A 26,454-nucleotide genomic window follows, 5' to 3' on the forward strand; every position below is an offset into this window, starting at 1 on the left:
CCTTTTCTCTCGTATCCGCTTTGAATTTTTTCACTTCTCTTTCCATGTCTTCTATATAATTTTTTGTCTTTCCATTCCCGTTCCGTTCTTGAGTTTCTTCTTCAGTTTCTGCCAAGAACTGGAATAATGCCCGAATGATCAATAATAATATTTTCTTTACTTTCAAGTCTTAATTTCACACATTCAGTTTCGTTCTCTGTGCATAAGATATACATACCAACACGCAGAAGCATATATATATATATATATATATATATATATATATACACACGTGTGTATGTACATGTGTGTATAAAATGACAACAGTTTTGCTTAACACTTTATGAAGACAAAACGTCGTAAAGCATAAACCATTGGAAAGAGTAATAGTCAGTGTATGTGTGACAGAGAGAGAGAGAGAGAGAGGGTTTAAAAAACCAGTTGGGAAAGCTTTATTCTGCCTGAGTTTCGAGGTCAGGAATGTAAGGTGTGTATCTGCAAATTGTGCCCATTCCGCGTCGGGAGGCGGGCATAATGGGGATAATTGTACTTGTGCTTTTGTATGAAGAGGTCTCCAAATGTGGATATGCAGTGGCTTAAGTTAGAGATGCATTGATATGGTCATTGGTGTATATCCTCAGTATCACAATGTTAAAAAATATGCATGTAACTTGCGAACCTGTACCTGCCATAGAAGTGAATATATGCTGGTGAAGAATGAAGGTGGGGTGATGAAATGATGGAACCTCTATGACAGCCCTCCGTTTACTTCCGTAAGAAAAACTTAAAGGAAGATGCACAAATGAGAAAAAACCCAAAGGTTGTGTTAAGAGCATTCACGAAAGTTGAATATTGCAAAATACTGGTAAAAATGTTTGAGGTGTAAGATGGAGTGGCCAAATGACGGTAATTTTCAGAGGGTGTGATCATTCCGATGCTAATGTTAAGACAATGGAGGAGATATAGGTGAGTTGAACAGGTTGACTGCTTGAGTTCATACGAATGACATAAAAAGGAAATTTAGAGAGAGGTGGTATAAAAGTTTATGGTGAAGTAGATGGAAACGTTTCACAAGAAAAAAAGTTTTAGAGTGAAGCAGATAGGTGTGTTAATGATAGCACCTGTGTGTGCAGGTGTGCATGTGTGCTTGCGTGAGTGTGTGAAAGTGCATCCACGATCGGATTATGCATACATACATAATATATACGTGCGTCTGTGTATATATATATATATATATATATATATATATATATAGAGAGAGAGAGAGAGAGAGATGCATATGTATATATGATATATATATATATATATATATATATATATATATATATATAAGTGAATAGAATAATTCTATACACAAAGAGGAGACCTTTGAAAGGATAACTTACGTGCTAAAAAGGCCAGTTAAAACCTATATAACGAAAAAATAAGAATTCGTGAAACCCGCTGATTATAAAACTAACAAAAAATGAAGTAGTTTGATCGCTAATGAATGAATAATTATGTAGTTGCAAATACGTACCGAAAACACTTCATCTTTATCCGAGCGTAAATATGTAGTCCAGCAGTAAATAAGTAAATTTAAAGCATTTTCTTCGGCGTGCCTCATGAATTCTATATTTTTTTCCGTGGTTTAGATTTTAACTGGCCTTTTTAGCATGTAAGGAATCCTGTCAATGGTCTCCTTGTGTTAAAAGAAGTATTCTAGACACTTTTATATTTTTTAAAATATGTTACGTATTATGACTTTTACTTATGCATGCTAACCACTGGTCATAAATTATTTTAAGTTATTACCGTTATATATATATACATATATATATATATATATACATAAGGGTAATAACTCTATAGAAAACATTTTTTTTTTCTTCCATGCATCAATATTTCGTAAGACTATACTGGAGATGAACACCACGGAGGTCGACCTTGCCTTTCATCCTTTCAGGGTCGATAAATTAAGTATCATTTGCATACTTAGGTTGAGCTGATCGACTGTCCCTCTCCCGCAAAATGTCGATCCTTGTACCTAGAGCATAATTAAATATATATATATACACACACACACACACACACACATATATATATATACATACACACACACACATTATACATTCATATATATATATATATATATATATATATATATGATCATGTTTAACCATTAATCTTTGCATACTTATTTTTCTCCATTTTTTCCCAGCCCTTTCTGTTAAAGAGCATAGGCTCGAAACGTCTTTTTACATTCTTCCTGAACTTCAAACAACTAATACATCTGTTGTCCCCATACTTATCTTCGTATTTTGTCTTCTGTAAATGTTAACTATATAGTTTTTAGTATTCTATATGCATATATATATATATAATATATATATATATATATATATATATATGTCTCTGTGTGTTTATGTATGTATATATCTTCAATATCTTGGTAACGGCTCAAGAGCCATGGAGAGGACAATGCTTGGAATCTCGTTGAGAGAGCACATCAGTAGCGAGGTCATCAGAGAGAAGTCCGGCATGAGGGGTGTCATCGTAGAATATCCACGTATCAAGTTTAAATGGGCTGGACACATCGCCCGGCTCACCGATAATCGTTGGACCCGCGCAGCCGTCAAGTGGTACCCGCGCGAGCGGAAACGACCACCCGAAAGGCCTCAACGATGGTAGAGATACGACTTTAGGAGGGCCTGGTCGGTCAAGATAGTTAGATAGATATGTGCGTGAAGAGATGTATGCATGAGAGTGCTTGCAGTGTGACAGCGTGTATGTTCTTATGTGTGGATGGATATGCGTATAGGTATGAGTATTCATGTTTGAGTACATTTTGTGTCACTTTGTATATAAACATTGGCGGAATGCTATCACCTTGAAATTCGTTTGAGTTTTTGAGATTAACTTTGATTAAATTTCATTAACATTTTAGGGCTTATAAATAACATCCATTATTGTTTGTTTTATTTTGAATCATTTACTTTTGGGCTGTTAGAATAAATGTTTATGAACATTTCATACTTTCTCTGTTAGCACTTTATCGACTCACTATCATATATAAAATAGATGGATTTTTATGTGACCTAGAGGCTCATCTTATTAATTCAGAAATGCAGTCTAGGGATTAGCTTTCTCCCATCTGAAGATCATTGTATTCCTGTGCGATTATATAAAAAATATAATAAAAGTTCCATTTGTCGCTCTACCGCTCCATTCCTCCGATGGATCAACTTGTATCTCTTCCATTGATCTCCTGACATAGCTTCTAAATCCCTGTCAAATTGTGAACGCATGTTTTCTTTTTTTTTTTGTATATGGAAAGGACACAATATAATAGATAATGGTTCGTTATTCATCATCTAAAGCAGATTGAGTATAATTATTTTTATGAGACACGGAGAAGAGATTAATAAAAACTAAAGGGATCACTATAGAAACATATTCACGCGCTTCATACATCTACAACCGTTTTTCAATTTATCAGGACAGCCTGAACATTTAGTAATAAATATGAATTATACCTACCTTTCTCAACGATCGCTCTGTGTATTATGCAACTTCTCGCCTGAAATCTGTATATTTGTTTTGAATACAACTTATACTCCATATTCGTCAAGCAAACAAATATAACTTTTCTATAGAAGTTCACGTTTTAGTTGTGTTGAAAATCAAAATGGCACTATATAATATAAAAGCTTTTGCATTTCAGTAATATTTGTTTGGTTCTTCTATTTTCGTATTCTTTAAAATCGCCATGATAATGACACCAACTATTCAACTACGTTATATTGAGCACTCTAAGATAATATACTGAAGCAACTTCAAAGAGGTCAGTGACATTCAACCTATATGAATGGCAAATTAATGACGAAACAAATCGTTAAAGATATATATATATATATATATATATATATATATATATATTATATATATATATATATGTATGTATTTATGTGTCTGTATGTGTGTATCTATCTATCTATATATATATATATTATATATATAATATATATATATATATATATAAGTGTGTGTGTGTTTGCATAACAGACTCTCCCGTCGTTAGATGATGTATGAGGGTTCGACAATTTCTTACGGAACAACCACACAGATGATTTATTTATACTGATCAAATGTTTGTGTAGACATAAGCTCACTCCCTCCATCAGATCGGCATTACCTGTACAGGTTACAACGAGTGTCACATGTCAGATATCGAAATTGTAGCAGAGCAACGTGAGATGAAGTGCTTTTCTCAAGAACACAACGCAAACCCGCTCTGGGAATCTAACCAACGCGCCCGCAATCGCGTATACAACGCCGTAACCACTAAGCCATGCACCTTCACACACACACACACACACAAAGAATCACACGCACACAGACACACACACACACTCACACACACATACACCCCCCATATATATATATATATTTATATAAGCATAACCAAGAAGAATCAAAGATCGTACACAGCCCATAGGCAAATAAATAGGCTGAATGTTTTGCCTTTATTTCACCTCCCATTGGCGGGACGCCGATACATCACAAACGTACTAACTTTCGTTAGGTGGGAGGACTAGAGTAACGTCAACTGAAGTATTTTGCACAAGAGTATAACGCATCGCTCGATCCAGGGATGGAAACCACAAGCTAACGATCATGGTTGCCATGTGACGTCTCTATACCAGGCGCCTTCAGTACACTACACTATCACGTACACACACACATGTACACATATGTGCACAAGTACACCTATATATATGTATCTTTGTACATACATACATATATGTACATATATATGTGTGTGTGTGTGTCCGTGCATGTGTGTGTGTGTAAAACCAAGAGAGAGGATAGAGATTAGATATTTTTGATAATACATATGTGTGTGTGTGTGTCTGTGTGTATGTGTGTGTATTATATATGTATGCATATAAGTATGTTTTTATGCACGTATGTATATAAACATATGTATATGTATGCCTGATTTGTGGATTGTGTGTCTGTATATATTATATGTATCGAATCCCTTTTATAGATTCTAACGACATTTTAGATAATTTGTAACTTTGCCAAATCAATCCCCTTATTATATCAAAGATAGAAATCCACATTGAATAAATGCAAATCCTATTGCTCTTTAAGGTTTGTGATATACCATATATCATACACAGCTGATAGTGTACGTAAGTATATCTGCTGCTTGAAATTTTCATTGGTTATTATTTACACGGCATCATCCTATTTTGCAGAGCGTTTTTAAGAAGGAAATGAATTACAATCGAAATCAAACCAAGTTTACAGTGCAACGATCCCTATATTACTTTGGAAATTAAACCATTATTCAGAATACCATATCAGCCAAAATTGCCTCGCTCTCCATGAACTCATTTTGTCACGGTGCCAGTTAGTATCTGAATGTTTTCAAATAGTTGACGAACAATGTAGAATAATATTTTGTAAACACTCATAGTCTTTCAAACGTAATAACAGCTTATGGTCCGATGTGAATTATTTAGAATATTATGAGGCGTATGTGTATATATAAACGTATTTAAATAAACAAAACTAGAAAGCTAACGTGTAGTTCTTAGTCAGCACAGTCTATGTTCATACGAATCTTTGAAAGCTTTCAGTGCGCTACCTATTGCATTGTGGGAATCGAAAATCTCAAATGACTCTTCTACTATATTAGTATTCTATCGATTTTGCTTATTTTAATATTATGGCATCTGATACTGTCTAGTTATTTCATTATTGAAGATGATACCTCGTAGCCATTAGATTGCTATTATGTGATTATCCTCACATGTTCTTTCAAACATTCTGCATATTCCCCCGTACGCTTCTCTTAATATACACTCAGACACGAACACACATGTACATATATACACATGTATGCATATATATATATATATATATATATATATATACAGACATACATACATACATGCATACATACATACATACGTACATACATATATATGTGTGCATATGTATGTTTGTATATTTATATATGGCTACACTTATGTATATTATTACGTCTGTCTCTTCCATCTCGTTCTCTCATAGTATATATATATATATATATATATATATATATGTGTGTGTGTGTGTGTGTGTGTGTGAGAGTGTGTGTGTGTATATATATATATATATGTGTGTGTGTGTGTGTGTGTGTGTGTGTACAAACATTCTTACTGTATTGTTTAAGCAACATTTCTACTTTCGATATTTATGATATTATATAACAGCATCAACAAAAACGAACTAAAATAATGCTACCCCTGGGTAAGTGTCCCATGATCCTTGCATTGGCACTCTACAGATGGTACAGACTCCATCTGCAAGTTCCCACTCTTTCTCAAACTACTTTTCGATTTTACTAAACAAGAAACGAAAACTAATAAATAGACTCCTTGGGGGTCATAATTATACAACTTCAAAAATATGAACTTCAGCTATCTCAGAATTTTACACATCTATCCTAAAAGTATCTGCAATTCTATATTTTGTAATCAGAGTTTGTTCATAAACCAGAAGTAAATAGATTCCGCAAATTATGATAAACACCGTAATAAATCATAATGATTTATTTAATTTATAGAAGAATTAGATAAAGAGTATCAGAATCGATATAGAATGAACGAACCCTATATATGCATTTCTGTAAAGCAGTTTGTATTGTTAAAAAATGTCACTCTACATATCCAGTTCAAGTGGATATGTAACAGATCAAGTTGTGCGAGCTACCTCCTATAAAATCCCCTCAAACCATATACTCAGTGAATATATTACTACTAAACAGTTACAAAAAAAAACAGCAAGGGCACGATTGGAATATACATCAGTCTCTTTTCTCATAACTATTGTAGTGGACTTGCTTTTGAAATGTCACGAGCACATCAAAGACAAATGATTTCTTTATACCAGGTATATGTTATATTATACGAAAGATTAGAAACCAACGCAGAACGAGTCTCTTAAGTCATTTAGAATAATTTATATATATAACTTACATTATATATACACACCATACACACACACACACACACACACACACACACACACACACACACATATATATATATATATATATATATATACGAGCAAAACGCCCCTGTCCAATGGACGGTGCTGAGTTGTCAAACATTTAAACCAAATGTTCTCAAAACAACTTTTCCGACCCTCCCATAGGCTTCCCCTATGGGAAACACCGATTTAACCTAAATTTGAAACATCAGCAAAAGAAGAAATAAAGATAAACGTTTTTTCTATTCCAAAGAAAAACGATTTATTCACACATATATGCAACCGAAGAGCTTAAGGTACCAGTACTGATAACGCTGTTGACTGGGAGAACACAAACATGGTTTAAAATGTAAGCTTGGCAGGAAAGAAACGTGCCTTTAAGCAGTACAAAAACAACAAAAAATGGAAGGTGCAGTTATGTACAGGTTGGCGGAAGAAAGTCAGGGCAAAAGCGGCTTTATCGATCGCATACTCTCCTGGAATCGATTTTTGTATTTTTTTCAAGATTTGTACACGCCCTGATACCTTCGGTATGTACATATCAAATTTGAGCGCAGTCGGATGGAGGATGCCCGAGATCATTGAAGACACACATACAGACAGACAGAAAGAGTTTTATATAATAGATATATATTGCTTATATACATGCACAATGGCATACATACATATATACATAAATTGTGTTTTTCCAATCACTTTCTCTTTACCAAATCTTAAGTTTGCGGTGTCATTGACCTCTAACCCATGGAGCTGTAATTCTATTTGTTCTGGGGTAAATTTTTTCTTGATCCACGTTGCGTATTTGCAAGTGTAAAAATATTTTAACTCTTATCTACACCCTACACTAAGATGTAATTCATCCCCATCTCTTATGAATTCACTTGATACTCAAGTAATTGCTCTAGCTACTTTGTCTATCATCGTTGAGCACACCAAATGTCCTAAAGAATAAATCACATAGAGAAACCCAATATATTCGCACAAGTATATAAAAATAGTAGCAACGTATTTGTGAAACCAATTTATTACTCGGTTTCACACCTTGGAATTCAGCTTGTTTAAGATAATCTGGAGTAATATCACTTGAAGTAAAATGTGTGCTACCAAGAATATTCATTATAGTGTTTCGCGATCATTCATGATTAGGCGTCAAATTTCAAAACCACATGTATTTATTGGTTCGATTTATTCTCAGTGTAAAGGCGGAGAGATTGGAGAATCATTAATACGATTGACAAAATGCTTAGCGGCATTTCGTCCGTCCTCACGTTCTGAGTTCAAAGCCTACCGATGTCGACTTCGCCATTCATACTTTCGGGGTTGATAAACTAGGTACCGTTTAAGCATAGAATTCGAGGTAAACGATTTAAACTCTTCCCAGAAATTGCTGGGTTTCTGTGAAAAGTTTAAAACCATTATTTTTCTGTATAATTCTTAAAATATAAATCGGTAAAACTGATGATATTCAGTAAGCAATAGCTGAGAAAATTTTGTTTTCAATATTCCTTGAGCAGTTGCAATGGAGAAATTTCCTGCGGTATTGTAATAATAGTTGACTTCTTGTGACAATGCTACGATTGTTCAGTTTAACATGGCATATTTGACAATAGTTTGCAATTTATACGCACACACACACATACAAACACAAATATACACACACAGATATGCATACATATATATATACAACACATGTGTGCATGTATGTATGTGTGTATGTATATATGTATGTGCATGCAATATTTCTTTTCATCATTTTTATTTAAATCATCTCACCGAAATTCTCTATGCCTAGGCATCAGCATATTGTAGAAGTTTGAATATGGCAATTTCTTGTTCGTTGGCAGTCACCACCCCACAAAAAAGAAGTAAAATATAAAGAAATCTAACACGCGAGAATTTTGATTAAAATCTCCTGAGTTCTAGATATGGGTTAATACGATAACGTCAATGTATCGTCGAACAAGTTGACAAGTAGAAGGGCTAATTTATGAGCAAAGAGATCTCGTCGGTTCATATAAATGCCTATCTCAATGGGAAGAATATTAACTGGCAAAATTAATAGAAAACCGAAATATATGTCACTTGAAATTTACTGAACTGTATTTCCTTGGATTAAATATTCCAACTCTAATGTCAGCTATATCTGTGATATCAATACACCAGATGCCAAAAACATTGTAAGATTTGTGTGAATCACTCGAAACTATCCATGATATTTGTGTGAACATTTTTGTTTGTCCTCGCATCAGGATTAGATGTAAGTCAATGCATACTGTTATTATATATTCCAATGAATGAATTTCTTTGTCTCATATTATTATCTAATTGCAGGTCCGCCTGATTGAGCAGGCTGATAATCCTCCTCACCTATTGATTTAATCTATAGTATACTCAAAATCATATTATCCTAGGAATCCCATTTCTGTACGATGTCGATGCGCGCAGTTTGAAGTAGAATTGAGGCGCTACGCCTTACGCGTATGATCAACATATGATCAGAATATCCAAGAATGGGAGCTCCTTTTGGTTGTAGTCCATTATGAACAGTATGTTTGGGTTGACGCTGTTCAATAGTCGTTTGAATTTCGGGCGTTTGTGTTTTCATTCCGGAGGATGAATCAGTTGTCTAGGAATATTTTCCAATTTTCATTTATGTATTGGGAAAGAGGGTTTCCACAGGTAGATAAAGATTCCTGGTATATTATTATTTCCAGATGGCCCATTGTTAGGTTCCCAGTAACCGGAGCTACCCTACTGCCCATAGCAATTCCGGAATATTGCCGATAAAACGTGTTGTCAAACATGAAGTTGTTGCTTTGTAGGATGAATTCAACCGATTAAATTATGAATTCTTTGCTGACCCTTTCTGGTATTTCTTCCGGATATTGTTCCTGGCCACAACTGAATTGCCTCTAGCCCAAAATTATGAGGCATACTGGTATATAACTTAATCAACTCAAATTAAACCATGATTGTTTCTCCCTAATTTTTTTGGGAAGGTGATTTAACATGTCCAAGTTATCTCTGATATAGCTATTGATGTGTTTAAGGAAGGGTTTCAGTGTGATGTCCATAAATAGACTTAGTCTGTGCGTTTCACGGGCTAGGCCAGCTATAATGGGTCGTAATTATATGTCCCGTGGGTTTGGTGTATGTATAAGATTATTAAAAGCCACAAACAACTGAAATCATTAAAAAAGATCCGCACAAAAGCAAAATTATTGTCTAAAATAACGGAGGCAAAAGTGAAAGAATGTGGTCGATCAAATTGACAACATGCCCAAATCTTCTAGAAGGATCAGACTTCCTTATCGAAGAAGGACAAAGATTTAAAATCAAATCTGAATTGACTTGCTTCTCAGAAAACCTGATTTATGTTATAAGATGCTCAAGATGCCACCAAAACTACAGAATTATACCCTTTAGTGAACACATTGAGAAATGCACAAAGCAACTGCTACAACAATTTGTAATCTTTCCATTTTATCAATGTGCCACTGGAACACCAACACAAGTTAGATTAAATACGGAAATCTACTTCATTGAAAAATATAAGCCACAACTTAACCATTTCTTGCATTTTTAAGTAACAAATCTTATATCAGTGAAAAGAATATAAAGCAAAACTTAACCACTTCTAACATTCTGTTCTTTCAAAACCAAATCATGTTAAATTAATAAAACCTTGTCATTCCCATCATTTTTATTATCTCCCTTACACCGAAAAAATCCCTGATTACCTTCCCCTGTCTGGAACTCACATACTTCACATTATAGCAAGGTGATGACACAATATCGCTAAAGAAATTTGAGAAATTTGAAAAGAAAATATGAAACCTGTTATTTCTCCCAAAACAATGTTACTATACACAAACTTTTATAACATTTTTCTAACATAACGATTTAAATATATTCTTCAACAATATAACAAAATTATTCTGTAGTTTTTTCACTCTATTTTGTCTTTTATACATCCAACTACGTCGTGTATATATACATATGCATATATATATATACATATATATATATATACACACACATACGACGTGATACTTTTATTTAATACACACGCACACACACACACAAAGACACACAAACACACAGACACACACACATATATATAAAGTGAGAGAGAGAGAGAAATTGTCTGGTTTGACGGATATCGTATGAGGGCCTTCAGCAAGCCGTCAGAGTCTATTGCGTTCTACGTCATTAATTCTTGATTAATATACCATGTCATCGGCTGCAACTTCATGGCTCTCGGAAAAAATGTTGAGATAGTTCCGATGGGCTGTCAATGTGGGACTGGGTCTTTCCAATTTAATAGTTTTCAGTACGAGTATGCAATTATTTGACAATATGGAGAAATCATATTAGGTTTGAGTCTTTCAATCCTAACATATAACGTTACCCAAGTTCACAATCTACATTCAGTAACATATTTGCATAGTTCTCTTATTTACAAACATTGCAGGTGCCACAAATGTAGCGAAGACTGTTCCTGGCTGGTTGTAATCTCACAGTTTCTTGTTGACGCCTTTTCTTGTCTTTCCATTTCTCCTCTCTTTCTCTGCCACTCCTTTGTATTCCCTCTTTTACGGTACGTCGCCAATCTCCACAGTTGCTGGCAACTGCTTCCCAATTGATAATATTGATGTTGCAGGCCTTCATGTGCCTTCTGAAAACATCCTTGAAACATGAGAACGGTCTTCCCACAGACCCCTAGCAAGCTCTCCATAGAGTATGTCCTTGGAGATTCTGCCATCTTTCATACAGCTAACATGCCCATACATCTCATACGTCTTTGTGTGAGGAGTGAAACATGCTTGGTATTCCTGCTTGCTTGAGGACATATTTGTTGGGGATATGATTTGATGCGAAGGATTTTCCGGAGGCGGCGCGGGTGAAAGATGTTTAGGCGACGCTCTTGGCGTGTGTATGGCGTCCAAGTCTCACTTCTATACAGTAGAGTGCTAAGTACGCATGCCTTGTAGATTTTCATTTTCGTGGTCTTGGTCAGCTTATTGTTGTCCCATGCCCGTTTGGAGAGTTGGGCCATCGCAGCAGCTGCCTTGCCAATGCGTATATTGAGCTCAGCGTCAAGGGATAGGTTGTAGGTGACAGTAGAGCTAACATAGGTAAACTTCTCCACCTCCTGTAATCTGTGGTCTCCCATATGTATGTTTGGGAAGTCCGATGTAACCTGACCCATGATGTTAGTCTTCTTGAGGCTGATAGCTAAGCCAAAGTCCTTACATGCTTGCTCAAAACAGTTGATGAGCCTTTGGAGGGCTTCTTCTATGTGTGATACCAGAGCGACATCATCAGCAAATAGCATCTCCTTGATCAGGACGCTTCTGATTTTGGTCTTGGCACGCAGGCGCGAGAGATTGAACAGTTTCCCGTCACTTCTACTCTGCAGAAACACTCCATCATCTGATGTCTGAAAGGTACGTGACAGCAAGAGCGAGAAGAAGATGACAAATAACGTAGGAGCGAGGACACAACCTTGCTTTACCCCGTTTCATATTCGGAAGGCGGCTGATGTTGAACCATTGTGCTGTATGGTGCCTAGCATATCATCATGGAAAGACTTGATGATCTTCAGCAGCTTTGGTGGACATCAGATTTTTGGAGCAGGATGAAGAGGCCTTTTCTACTTACCGAGTCAAAGGCCTTTGTCAAATCGATGAAGGCCATATATAATGGCATTTTCTGCTCTCTGGACATCTCCTGAAGTTGGCGTATGGAGGATATCATGTCAATAGTTGATCTGCTTCTTCTAAAGCCACACTGCGATTCTGGATAAATTCGAGAAGCAAGTAGTTGTAGCCTAGCCAGGATAACGCGAGCAAACGTCTTTCCAACAGTGCTTAGAAGAGATATTCCACGGTATTTGTTACAATCACCACGGTCACCTTTGTTTTTGTAAAGCGTAATGATATTAGCATCCCGCATATCCTGAGGGAATGTACCTTCTTCCCAGCACTTCCCAGTAGAACTGTTACAAAATGTTTGCCTCCATGACCAGGATAAACAGGAAAGTATTAGAGAGCTGAAAAGAATGATAGCATGATATGGTAGGTTACAGGTAGTAATCTCGCTACGCATGCAAGATTCAAGAGCTCCAAACCTGTGAGAAAGAGAAATAATAATAATAATAATAATAATAATAATAATAATAATAATAATAATAATAATAATAATAATAATAATAAGTAGTAGTAGTAGTAATAGTGGTAGTGGTAGTAGTAGTAGTAGTAGTAGTAGTAGTAGTAGTAGTAGAGGTTGAGCATCATAGCCATGTGTTGAGAGGGATTCTTTGGGGTTTGAATAATAATAATGTGTTCTACTATAGGTACAATGACTGTAATTTTGGGGAAGGTGAGAGTCGATTACAACGAACTCACTGCGGTACAAGTACTTATTTCCGTATCAGGACAATTAGCCACATAGGATATTTAGCCCCTCTCCAATTATCCTAGGTGGGTAATTTCCCACGACAACAACTACCCACTGAGCCAATTACCTGCTTGGTTAATTGCCCCCTCTCTAATATTTTAAGAAGTTTTAAATCATCATTTGTTGTCCTCAAGAGTAATTGTCCATGGTGGGGGGGGGTAAATGTCCTAGACTCACTTATTTCATCGACCATCAAAAGGATGGAAAGCAATGTGGACCCTGGCGGTATTTGAACTCACAACGTAAAGACAGACGAAATTCTGCTAAGCATTCTGCATGGCTTGCAAACTATTCTCTCTTATAGATAAATGTATTTTACTAAATATGTAAACAAGGCCATATATATATATGCATGTGTGTGTATGTGTGTGTGTTTGTGTCTCTGTGCACGCGCGTGTGTGTGAACGTGTGTGTGTGTATGAAGGTACGTATAATTGTCTGTAACTGTTACATTTGTATATTTTTCATTACTCGTTGCCAGAGTAGAATTTACGCTCATTACGTTCCATTCTTTCTCTACAGTTTTCCTTTTCACTATTTTATTTTGAGGCATTTGTATTCATTCATTATCTATTAAACATGCATGAGGTTACAAAGATGGATAAATAGTTTTCCATGTCCATCCATTTCTGCTAGAGAATATGCTGTGGTCGCTTTATAGAAACAATATTTACAATGGAATTCATTGTTTAGTGTCGCTCTTAGAAACACATTCTATTCAAAACACTCTCTATTCAAAAGATTGACAAATATGTTGTCTTTCGTAAAAATGTGTTGCAGAAAGCTAGACCTAGAATTAGTTTTTATAACTCTTTACATAGTAAAGTACATAAAACATGTATAAATAAAAATGAATAATATAGACATGGCTAAGTGCCCTGATAATTTTTACTCTCTATTTGTATTTTCTGCAACACATACAGAGCATTGGATAATAAGTTTTAGTTGACATATATTTCGTATGTCAGAGCATGCGCATATATGCATATATAATACATACACTTTGTGAGAAAAGTTTTTAGAATTTCGTAACATATCTTAAAACATTCGTCAGCGTATTTGTTCCAGAGTATAAAACTGTAATCGGCCTCTGAAAGCTTACCATACTTCAATTACATACATACCTTCTTACATAGCTAACTTCACAAAGATCTCTAAAATATAACTACTATAAATTGTGTAATGCGTAACCAAGTACATACATTGCACATATTGAACTCGCGCATTTATATACATGTGTATGTGTGTGTATCTGTATACACACATATTCAAACATAAAAACACACGCACATACACACACAGTTATAATATATATATATATATATATATATATGCTTATGTGTTTGTATGCCTATGTAAGTACGGGTATATGCTTACTTATTTTTATGTAGACTTCTACTGTATATTCAGAAGGATATAATTGTTGAAAATAGCTTGAAATGAAATAGGTTTTTCGCATTTAATTCGTTTCAAAACTTTCGATCAAAGATGTGTGTTCTGTATCAAAGTACTATAGATTAGAAAGACTGCTTCTAAAACCTAGAGGTTAGAAGTACATAGTCAAAGTCTTACATTGCCCTTTGTCGGAGATGTATCTATAAAGGGAAGATGGCTGCATATTACATACAGAGAGAGAAAAGAGAATTAGAGAGGCAGAAAGAAAAGTGAACTACAATGGCATAGAAATAGTGAAATAGATAGATAGATAGACAGACAGATAGATAGATAGATAGATAGACAGATAGATAGATAGATAGATAGATAGATAGATAGATAGATAGATAGATAGATAGATAGATAGATAGATAGATAGATAGATAGATAGATAGATAGATAGATAGATAGATAGATAGATAGATAGATAGATAGATAGATAGATAGATCAGCAATAAGATTATATATTGATAGATTCTGGAGCTGAAGCACACAGAAGTTTAGATATATTAATATGAATACAATAAAAGCGTGTATCCGTTTCATTAAAATTTTCTTCGTCCATTTAAATATGACCATAATAGATTAGTCGATATCCGCCTCAATTGGTAATTCAAATCTTGTACTTATTCTGACGTCTCCTTCTTGCACAAAACTCTTGGTTGCATATCGCTCTTCCTAATTATAGAGCGGTACCTGCGCCGAAATCTGGCAAATACAAAAAGATTTGTCTGTTTCCATACATTCACACATACACACAGTGTCATATACATCAATCTATATATATACGTAAATGCCAAACTATGAGAGCAGGTGATCAACACCATATTGGTGCGTGTAATTTCTTTATTTGTGATTGGTTTCATGTTAAGAAATGAAGGAAAATATCTTAATTTTTCAAGCCTCCATTTTAGAAAATACATTTATATACGTGTGTGTGTGTGTGTGTGAGTGTGTGTGTGTGTGTTTGTGTGTGTGCGTTGTGTGTGGGTATGTGTGCATGTGTGTCTATAAGTTATATAATGTATCATATGCATATCTATCATTCTATTTATCTGCTTATATATATATATATATATATGTGTGTATGTGTGTGTGTGTGTGTGTGTATCGTTGTTCACGAGTGTCCATCGTCCATATTTCTTTTCCTCACCAGAACGTGTTTATTTTATTGCATGGGCATTCAAAGGACTGGATGTTTTCTTTCTCTTCTATCTTTTAGAAAATATTTCTTCCAGCTTTCACTATTTTCCTCTCGTTATGGTCCAAAGACCCTCCATGTTTGTTCTTGTTCGCTTTCCTTATATGTCTCCACTGTCCTGTTTTTGTTCCCAACATTGACACTATAAATCCTAAATTTTATTTAAGAATTTATGGGAGTAGCTGTCGTTCAATGGTCGCTCGAAATGTGGAGTAGATACACAGCCAACAACTGATGAAGGGTCGTTTACTTGTTCTGTTTTCCATTTTTCTCTCACTTTTTGCGTATGTAACTCTTTGTTTTCGTATTTCATGTTTTTTACCCAGTTGGTGACGTCATGTACCCATATATGAATATGTATATACATACATACATGCACACACACACACACACACATATATATATATATATTCATATATATATGTATGCACATTATATGATAGCGTATTTGTGTTCTAAATTATATATTTATTCAAGTAGTTAAACCATCAAGGCTGTAATTTGAAACGTGCTATGTTTCATATTAAATGAGTATATTTCGATTTCATTCCACAAAGAATTCATACAATAACCTAACTTACCGCTTCTGAATTGTAACCCAGTTTCAAGTATTCAACTACCTTCTAGAATCTGTTCGTATTATGTATCAATGAAGCTCTCGAAATGAGCAATAATATTATATATCCTTTTTTGCTATGTTTTTGAGAATGATATGTTCATTCTGTTCATCTCAATTCCATCTAATACAAATACAAATTCTTATAAACTTACAGCTTATTCAGCAAAAGAAATCTTGAGCACTTTACTTTGAAAACGGTAGAAAATATTTGCTTCCAGTTTTATGTCCATTTCATTTCTTGACTAGGCGTTGCATTGAAATAGTAGCTTATTATTTTATGCTCTTACTTGTTTAAATCATTAGACTGCAGCCATGCTGGGGTACCGCTTTGAAGGATTTTCAGTCGAATCAATTAATCCCAATTCTTTTTATCTTTCAACTCTATTACTTATTCTATCGGTCTCCTTTTCCGAACTGCTGAGTTAAGAGGATGTAAACACACCAGCATCGGTTTTCAAGCGGTGGCAGTGGGGAGAAACGCAGTCTTCTTACCACACAGCCACATCTGCGTCTATGTTATTGAATTATTGTAAAATATATCTTAGTTTGATTATATTAGTAAATATATCTCGTCGACATTTTATTCAGTATCCCAATATGAATCCGTGTTACTCAAGTTTATTGCATGATTAAATGACGTAGATTTAAATACAGACTTTTTACCAATACGTATGTCTCCGAGTCTGTATCTGTGTTTATGTTTAACTCGATATGAAAAATGGATAATGTATGAATTCATAGTTAAAATGCCTTAAACGTTAGAAATACTCTGAAAGTCTCTTGTCAATTCGAATTTTTCTTAAATATATTCTTCGTATGTTTGTCGTAATTGCATTAATACTTAGATATTACTTTTACACTTCGTACTTTAGAGTCCCCTAAATGTCATTTAAGCCATACTGATCACCAAGTATTCTTTTCCACTCTACGCACAAAGCCCAAAATTTGGCGGGTGAGGGTCCAGTCGATTAGATCGACCACAGTACTGCAACTGGTACTTAATTTATCGACCCCGAAAGAATGAAAGGCAAAGTCGACCTCGGTGGAATTTGAACTCCCAACGTAATGGCATACGAAATACCTATTTCTTTATTACCCACAAGGGACTAAACGTAGAGGGGACAAAGAAGGACAGACATAGGTATTAAGTCAATTACATCGACCCCAGTGCATAACTGGTACTTAATTTATCGACCCCGAAAGGATGAAAGGCAAAGTCGACCTCGGCGGGATTTGAACTCAGAACGTAACGCCAGACGAAATACCGCTAAGCATTTCGCCCGGCGTGCTAACGTTTTTCCAGCTCGCCACCTTACTGGGTCACCGAATATTGAAGGGAACCTACTACTAAAATCATTATTAAGATATATAATTATGGTACATAATCTTATAATTATAACAAGACTTATAAATATTCTTTAAAAATATCATAAAAAGATTGGCTGTCAAAAGAACCGCGCCGAATATGTTTGTTTGGACAATTACAAGTGAGAAGAATTAGTTATGTCTGCCAAACGGGAAAATTATCTCTACTAAATAATCAAGAAAGAATAATTAAAGAATGTATGCTAATAATTCAGTCGAAGCGGAATTTATATGGAAGTTTAATTTCTATTAGCAACTAATGGGTCATCAAATATTTACACATTACTCGGTTGTGAATAGGATTAAATATTAACACCTATATAATATATAGAGGTAGCTGTATAAAAATTGGTGCTTCGATAAATAATTACGTCTTGATGCCTTCTTGTAGTCAGTCTCTTATTCCAACTTATCTAATTCCAGTTGAACGCTGTGCAAACTTGTTAAAACGGAGTTAATTACGCAAATATATCGAATCAAAACTCGTTTCAACCATCGCAAGTACAGGTTTATGGAAATGTTGCTAGTTATATGTTAACTGTAGATTATTTATCAGTTCTTAATGTGAGTGTCATTTAAATATATACTTTGTGTTTTAATACATAGTTTTCATATCGTCGACAACCTTATCAGTCTAAGTATTGATAGCTTATTGGCACAGCTAAAACTCCCTGTTTTATCGATATTTAGATTTGGATATGAATAATATTTTTGACATTCACCGGAACTACTTCCTACTGCTATAGAATAATACTCGACAAGCTATCGTATTGACGGAAGAGATATTGGACAACTTAATCCTGTGTACATGGAAAATAATGACAAAATAGAAATATCTAAAACTTGTAAGTTTTCTAGATCAGTGCTCACTCGGGATTAAAAGCAAAACCGAGTTGGTACACGTTACCTTCATTCGTATGCTTTTCTAATATCGTACGAATTTAACTGGATTTTGACAAAACAAAGCATAACTCGGTTCTTGTTGTCACTAAATGCACGACAGTAAAACTGTTTTAGAGGATTGCTTTGACTTGTAGAGGGAAAGGATAAAACTAAATTCTTGAAAGTCACCAACAACTAACAGGTAAGCTGCGCAAGAATATTAACTGACAAGACATAATTCGTGTGCATTTCCCAGAAGCTAAACAAAAGTCAACCAAAAGAAGTCTGTGACTTGATGTATCAGCATAAGGTTTTATTTTTCTGGCGTATCTCAATCTATCGCTAGATCCGTGGACTGCATTATATATGCATAATATTTTGCTAAAATGTCACATTCGTAAATAAACGATCACGTCTAATACATTACAGACAGAAACAATTTGCTTTTCTATATCCACTAGATATCTACGATGAGAGAATATTCTGTGTTTTTAAGAAACTTTGAAAAACAATATTTTTTCTGTGAAATATGTTTCATATTTATAGATTATATTTCATATGTCACAGTTTAATTTTTTTAAACTTTTGAATGTCTATGACACCAACAAGAAGAAAACATATTTCACTCTTTGAAGACATATATCCAAGAAAAAATACAATTACATTTTATGTAAAGCTATCGATCTGTTACTGGTGGCGAAATTAGAAAAAGAAAATCTCTTACACTGATGGAATAACAAACTTACAACAATTGGACAAAATTCCTTGCGGTATTTTTTCTTCACTTTACATCCTGCATTTCAATTCCACCAAGATTAAAATCCCCTTTTCCACCTTTCCTAGATCGTTAATATAAAAGATGTGAGCAGACTATTTAATATACTATACCATCGGTAAAATTTGTGCCCTTGACCCAGTATTAGAATACAGAGCAAAGAGTACTCAAATATACCCTCATACAAACAATGTTACGCATGGCATAATTTGAAAAATTATTTATTACAATAAAACAAACTTAGGGAGACATATGCATCCTAATAAAACTTGTGATACATTTAATGTACTTTTGTTATTTGAAATTCTAAGCGTAATGGTCGTGTAAACTCAGTTGTAATTTATTTCAGAATTGCCAATCTGTCACTTGAAAACAATACTCTATAAATATGTTACAAAAGTTATGTCCAATGCAATTTAGTTAGCAGTGTGCCTGTCTTTGATCGCTGAACTTAAATTCCCACAACCCTATTAAACTAATAACAGATATACTTCATTTTGTTGCTCCGAACTAAAGTTCAGATGCTGACATTAGATTTATATCGTCCGGATAGAATTGTCTCTCAAGTGATGAAAAAGAATATATTTTATATCTTTTCTGTTTATTTGTAAAATATTGTTAAATGTGAATTTCAAAAAGTAGGCTTCTGCGGTTCTTGCATTTAGACATTATTTTACTACATTTAAGTAAATATCTGTCACCGTATCTTTTTACGTAGAATTGAGTGTTTTTACTCAAATTAATTGTCATATTTCATTCTGAAGGGTCATTTCACTAGCACTATGACGATAAATGTATACGAACAAAGGATGAGTGGGTAAACCTGCCAACATAAATTCACCTTGCTTACGTTGGAAATAGCTGAAATAAAAAAAAGTTCATAAGATACAGCTCTCGTTTATAGAAGCTGTTGACATGTTCTGTGTTGCATATTGAAGTGTATCTGTGTTAATCAAAGTAGAGTCCTCTGTAGATCTCAATTGGTCGACTGATATGTGTAACCCTTTTACAATATGTGTATTTATAATAACAACATGAAATATGTTATGCGTTTTACCTCTTTAGTTTAGAAATCTAAGATTAAGCATTAAGATGGATCCTATTAGAGTGTGTTAGTTTATAATTTAATCTCTCAGAGAATTTAGAAGTGGAGAACTTTTTCATTCATTCATAACCGCTAATGTTACTCAATCTTCTCGCTGTTTAACCGATATATAATAGAATATTACAGTTAGTGGCATTTATAGTGGCGGCGATTATTTCTTTTTCGACTTCACTGAAGTAAGTTTCGACAAGCGAACATCCCTATTCGAATATCTAGACTTGATTCAGCAGTTGCTGGACAGGGAATATTTAATAGAAATTGACCAATGTGTTGATATATTCTAAGATGAAGTATCATAATTAAAAATTTTGCAAATGGCTCCTGCGTTTTATCATATGGCACCCCAGAGAAGCCATTAAAGTTTCTTAAAATGTTGGAATATTAATAACTAAGACACTAAATGTTAGCCAATTTAGAATTAGAGAGCTACGCATTATAAAGTAAAAATGCATTTTTTGTCGAAAGAAACATTACACCCAAGGGCAATGATGTTAGACTAGTACAGATAGACAACAGTGTAATGTCGTTATTAGGAGTGGTTGAGAGGGTGAAAGAGAAGAGTAAAGTGTAGTGTCAGAAAGGAAGAGCGGACGCTAAGCTAAGAGAAGTTTAGAGAGGTCAGTGTGGGTATGAGTTAAGGTACTTGCAAACAAGATAGGAGGAATGAAGGGAGGAATGACTGGAGGATTGAACAGGTAGAATAAAGTGACAATTGGGAAATTAGCAATTGGCGATAGGGAAAGGAAAAGCTGAAAATGAAAAATGACAAAATAGAAGAAATGATGAAAGAATGTAAAAATGATGAGAAGCTGAGGCAGTGTGAAAGGGGACGGTTCTAATAGAGTACATGAACTGTGAGGAGGGCCTTGGATATCCTCGTTTAAAATTCCAGGAGGTTGTTTTTTCCTTTCCAGAAATGAAAAAAAGTTCAAGAGTTTAAAGGTTTAAAAGTTTCTACAGTTTACTTCCCACTTTCGCCTTCTCAACGTCTCCTAATTTCAATGTCACCCTGTTGTCTATCAGTAATAGATCACAATTATCTTCCCTGGGATACCCCAACAGATTAATGATGTTAGAGTTTCGAAACAGTCTCTGCTTCTCGTTGCTACAAGCTTGCGTGCTACACTTAGCCAGGTACTCTTCGGACATGCATTCCGTTTTCTCTCATCACCCATTTTGTATCCGATACAAACAAATCCAGTATTAAAATCATCGCGTATATCTTTCTCTCCAGAACTTCGATCCATTCAGTTTCTCCCCGTATGCGTGCTTTTCCTTTTCCCATGGTCATCTATTAGCGATACTTTAATTTCATCAATATTGGAATATCTGGAAAGGTCACGAGCCTTACTCTTTTTCTCAGAACTTTCGATTATAATTGCGGATGTAATCACAAAGCAGGAATTTAAAGTTTTATCCGCAGCAAGCGAAATAAAATATTTCAGTTCTAATAATGACTTTCGATATTACTTGTGTCATGTTTAAAGGTCAATATTATATTGGCAGTGCATGTCTTTAAGCGGTTACTTCAACTACAAAATGTAGAAATCCTCAAAGGAAGATTGGAATAGATCTGAAATAATCTAGAAATTCAGCTGTGTCACAGCACTGAACCAATCAGCTTATCCTACTAACTAAAATATCTGACATTGACGTTACTACGTCATATCAAAAGATTGCAAACGAAACATTTTCCTTTACACACGTGTCTTTGTTATTTACAATTTTTACTTCATATGCACCGATACTTCTCTTTCAACAGTGAACGTATTTTAGTTTCGTATTTATTTATCGAGAACATTAAAGGTATATAATGTCTTAGAACATACATTGTTTTATTTATTCCGTTTCATATTACAGTATTTGTATAACACCTTAAATTATTATCAGATAATTAGATAATTAATCAATCAATAAATTAGTCAATCACGTAATTAAGTAATACGTTTGCCAGAACACTTCTCACACAAACTGCAACAACGCGTTTCATCTGCAATTCCTTTGCGCTTCAAACGGCATACGTCTAGAGAAGTGCATGACGGGGACATCAAAATCGATAAGGCCACGGGTTGAAGGGATAGAAAACTGCGATACCAATTAATCAATTAATCACTTCATTTATTAATCATCTCCTTAATTGACAATAAATATGATGTACAGTAAAACCAGTGCATGATTATTAAGTCCAGATTCATTATCCTAAAGTACAAACACACACACATTTATATCTTTAAATATACGTATATATGCATAAATATATACATGTATATATATATATATATATACATACATACACACATGCGTCCCCTCCATATACATATATATATATATATATATATATATATATATATAATATATATATATATGTATATACATGGATGCATACACCCTGATATTGTTATGTGTGATAGGAAATAAACTCTTGCAGTATTCTAGATCTCAGCTGTCCAACGGATGTCAATGTACATTCATATGTCCAGGAACCAGACTACATTTATGGCGAATAAGTGCGGAATTTACAGCTCTTGTATACCGACTAGAAATTATCATTTGTACCTAGCACCATAATTGCATTAAGTTATGTACCAAGAAATTTGCCGAAATTTGCACAGGAACCTTGAAATGCTCGATTTTACGGAAGAAAATGCAAATGATACTGACGCAGATTCTCGAAGTCCAAACAATTAGTGGCACAAAGAAGACCTTTAAGATATTTTAAAATATCTCATGTGAATAGATGTGCACAACGTAGGTGTATGGATCAACACATCAACTCAACCACATGTTTATAAACACGCGGGACTCTCTAAGTCTTGCTGCTTTATCAGTGACCGGTTTGAATCTTATGAAGAATAACTTAAATTTAACTCAAAAGAAAAAGATATATACATAAATATATACATACAAAATTAGATATGTGGGTGCGTGTTTTTATGTATATATGTGTGTGTGTGTGTACATATATATGTGTGTATATATATATATATATATATATATATATATATATATATATATATATATATATATATATATATATATATACAGTTATACAGTCATGAAATTTTACAAATGCACTTTCTCAGGGAGATATAATATACCTGTTATAATGGGTAATACTACATGTACTTTTCATATTTTTTATAGTGTGATGTAACTCTTTGGAATAACAATGTTTGTGGCTGAAGAGAGCTTTAAACTATATTTTGTATCAATTATACACTGATTTAAGAAAGGAGTCGTTTATAAAGTTCGAAACACGTGTACTGTGATACACTTTGTGTTCTGTTTTTGAGTTTATTTGATATATTCCCTCTCACCTCTGCCACTATCTGGCATATACAGGTGCTTACACTTATCAAATATCCACCCTAAATTTGCAGTATATATATATATATATATATATATATAACTGTGCATATGTATGTAAATGTCTTTTTTATGCGCAGTCGTTTATAAAATAACACAAATATTGAATTGAACTATTTCTCACAAATTTTTAGGAGCAGGATATATATTTTTAATTTTTACTAAGACTTCAAAGCCTTTTTCTATCTGTAGATCACATTTGATTTAACATGTTTTATCTGTAGTTATTTGGGATTTATTTTTAGAAGGCGCTGATCTACTGCAAAGAAATTGTGATTTCAGAGGTATTTTTTGACTTTATCAGGCGGAAAAACTATATGGGGGAAAGAGAATCAGTACACTAAAAACAGGATGAGTAATATAAATGAGGAGCAAAAGAAGACTGCTAACGTGCAAAAATGTATGGGGTCAAACGGATGGGGTGATAAAATGCTCCTTCTCGTATGAGAATTTTAGGATGACTAAAGGCATTATTGATCTTCTCTATGGTATCGCTATGTTTCATACCTGGTGTTCGAAGATAGATTACATAAGAATACGTGCCATATATATGTCACAGTTTATACATATTAAGTGGTTTCTTTGAAAACTATATTGAGTCACAATAAATTTTTAGTGCCCGTCTAGTAATGTATATAGATGTATATGAGAACATGTCAGAGATCGAATTCACTTTCTTATGGGAAATAGCTCTTATTAAGCATATTTTTAGCTGAATAAGTATTTTATTTCCAGGGCACTCGTTCTCTAGATAAAAGTACGTGTTATTAGATGATTACACAATAGTTTTTGATGTCAATACAAAATTTTAAAACTCAGTAAACATGCCATCACAATTAAATGAACGCATCATTCATGTAACATGGATTAGTATAAAAATATCTAACATCAAGACTATATAGTTACACAGAGGCTACTATGAACTCTATCGATAAGTTTTAAATGAGGACTAATCAATTTAGCTACCAAAAGCGCATTCACATAGTTTTCTCAATCATATCATATATATATGTATATATGTGTGTTTGTGTGTGTGTGTACATATATATATATATACATATATTTGCAAGAACAGGTATTTATATGCATGCATATATATATTTATATATATATATATATGCATATATATGTGTGCATATCTCTATGTATGTGTATATAGAGACAAAAAATAGAGAAAAAGGAGTGACACAGATGGGTGATATATACATGCGTGTACATAGTACGCACTAATGCCCTGTATTTGGTTATATTGATGTATGGCTTATGAAGTTTATCCGTTAAATTCTATAAAAATATAAAATCCAAAGAAAGTAATTATATTGACTTGAGAAAAGCCAGTACGATTGAAAGGTAGTGAAGGGTCTGTGTTTTAAATTGTATAACACACTATTATCTTCTGTTAACATGCAATTATTAGCTAATATTGATGTTAATATAATGTATTATACTGTTCATCCTCTTCTTCTTGTTTAGTTAGGTTTTTTTCATTTACTGATCATACAGAATAGCTGAGTGAATGCAAGCTAATTAGATCGTCAGGCTACATTGAAATATTTACTACTATAAAATATCGATAAAGTAAAACTTAGGAGATTCTATTTGATCTCCTTTTCAAAACAAACAACATTAGTTTGAAAGGAGATAAATTTAAAAATCAGCGCAAATGTATAAATATTAAGCGAAAAGCGTTTACATGCAAACACGAATACACACACACACACACACACACACACACAAACCCATACACACAAGCACACATATACATTCACATGTGCGCATGCGTGCACGTACTGCCTTCTCACCACATATATGCACTGACGCACGCATTTACGCATGAACATATTTGTATATGCATATACTACACTTTACACACACACACATACATACATACATACATACATACATATATATATATATATATATACGTGTGTGATTGTGTATTTATATGCGTGTAGTTTGTGCGTGTGTGTGTTTGTTTGCGTATGCGTCTACATAAAATGATGCATTTAAAAATATTATTTATACGATTGTATATACGTACTTGGCGGCAGGAAAATATATTGATTGCTTAAAGAGCTACAAGTTCCAGAAATCATGTATATATTAGTGTTATGTTAAAATGTCAATTTAGAATATGAATTTAAAGCAAACAGCTCTGTGTAATCTAAATTCTCATTATGCTGTATAAAATATACTTATTGTCAATGCCGCGTGAATATATAAATAACGCAGAGTGTACG

This window comes from Octopus sinensis, linkage group LG8 (genome assembly GCF_006345805.1).
Source record: "Octopus sinensis linkage group LG8, ASM634580v1, whole genome shotgun sequence".
In the NCBI taxonomy this organism is placed as follows: Eukaryota; Metazoa; Mollusca; class Cephalopoda; order Octopoda; family Octopodidae; genus Octopus; species Octopus sinensis.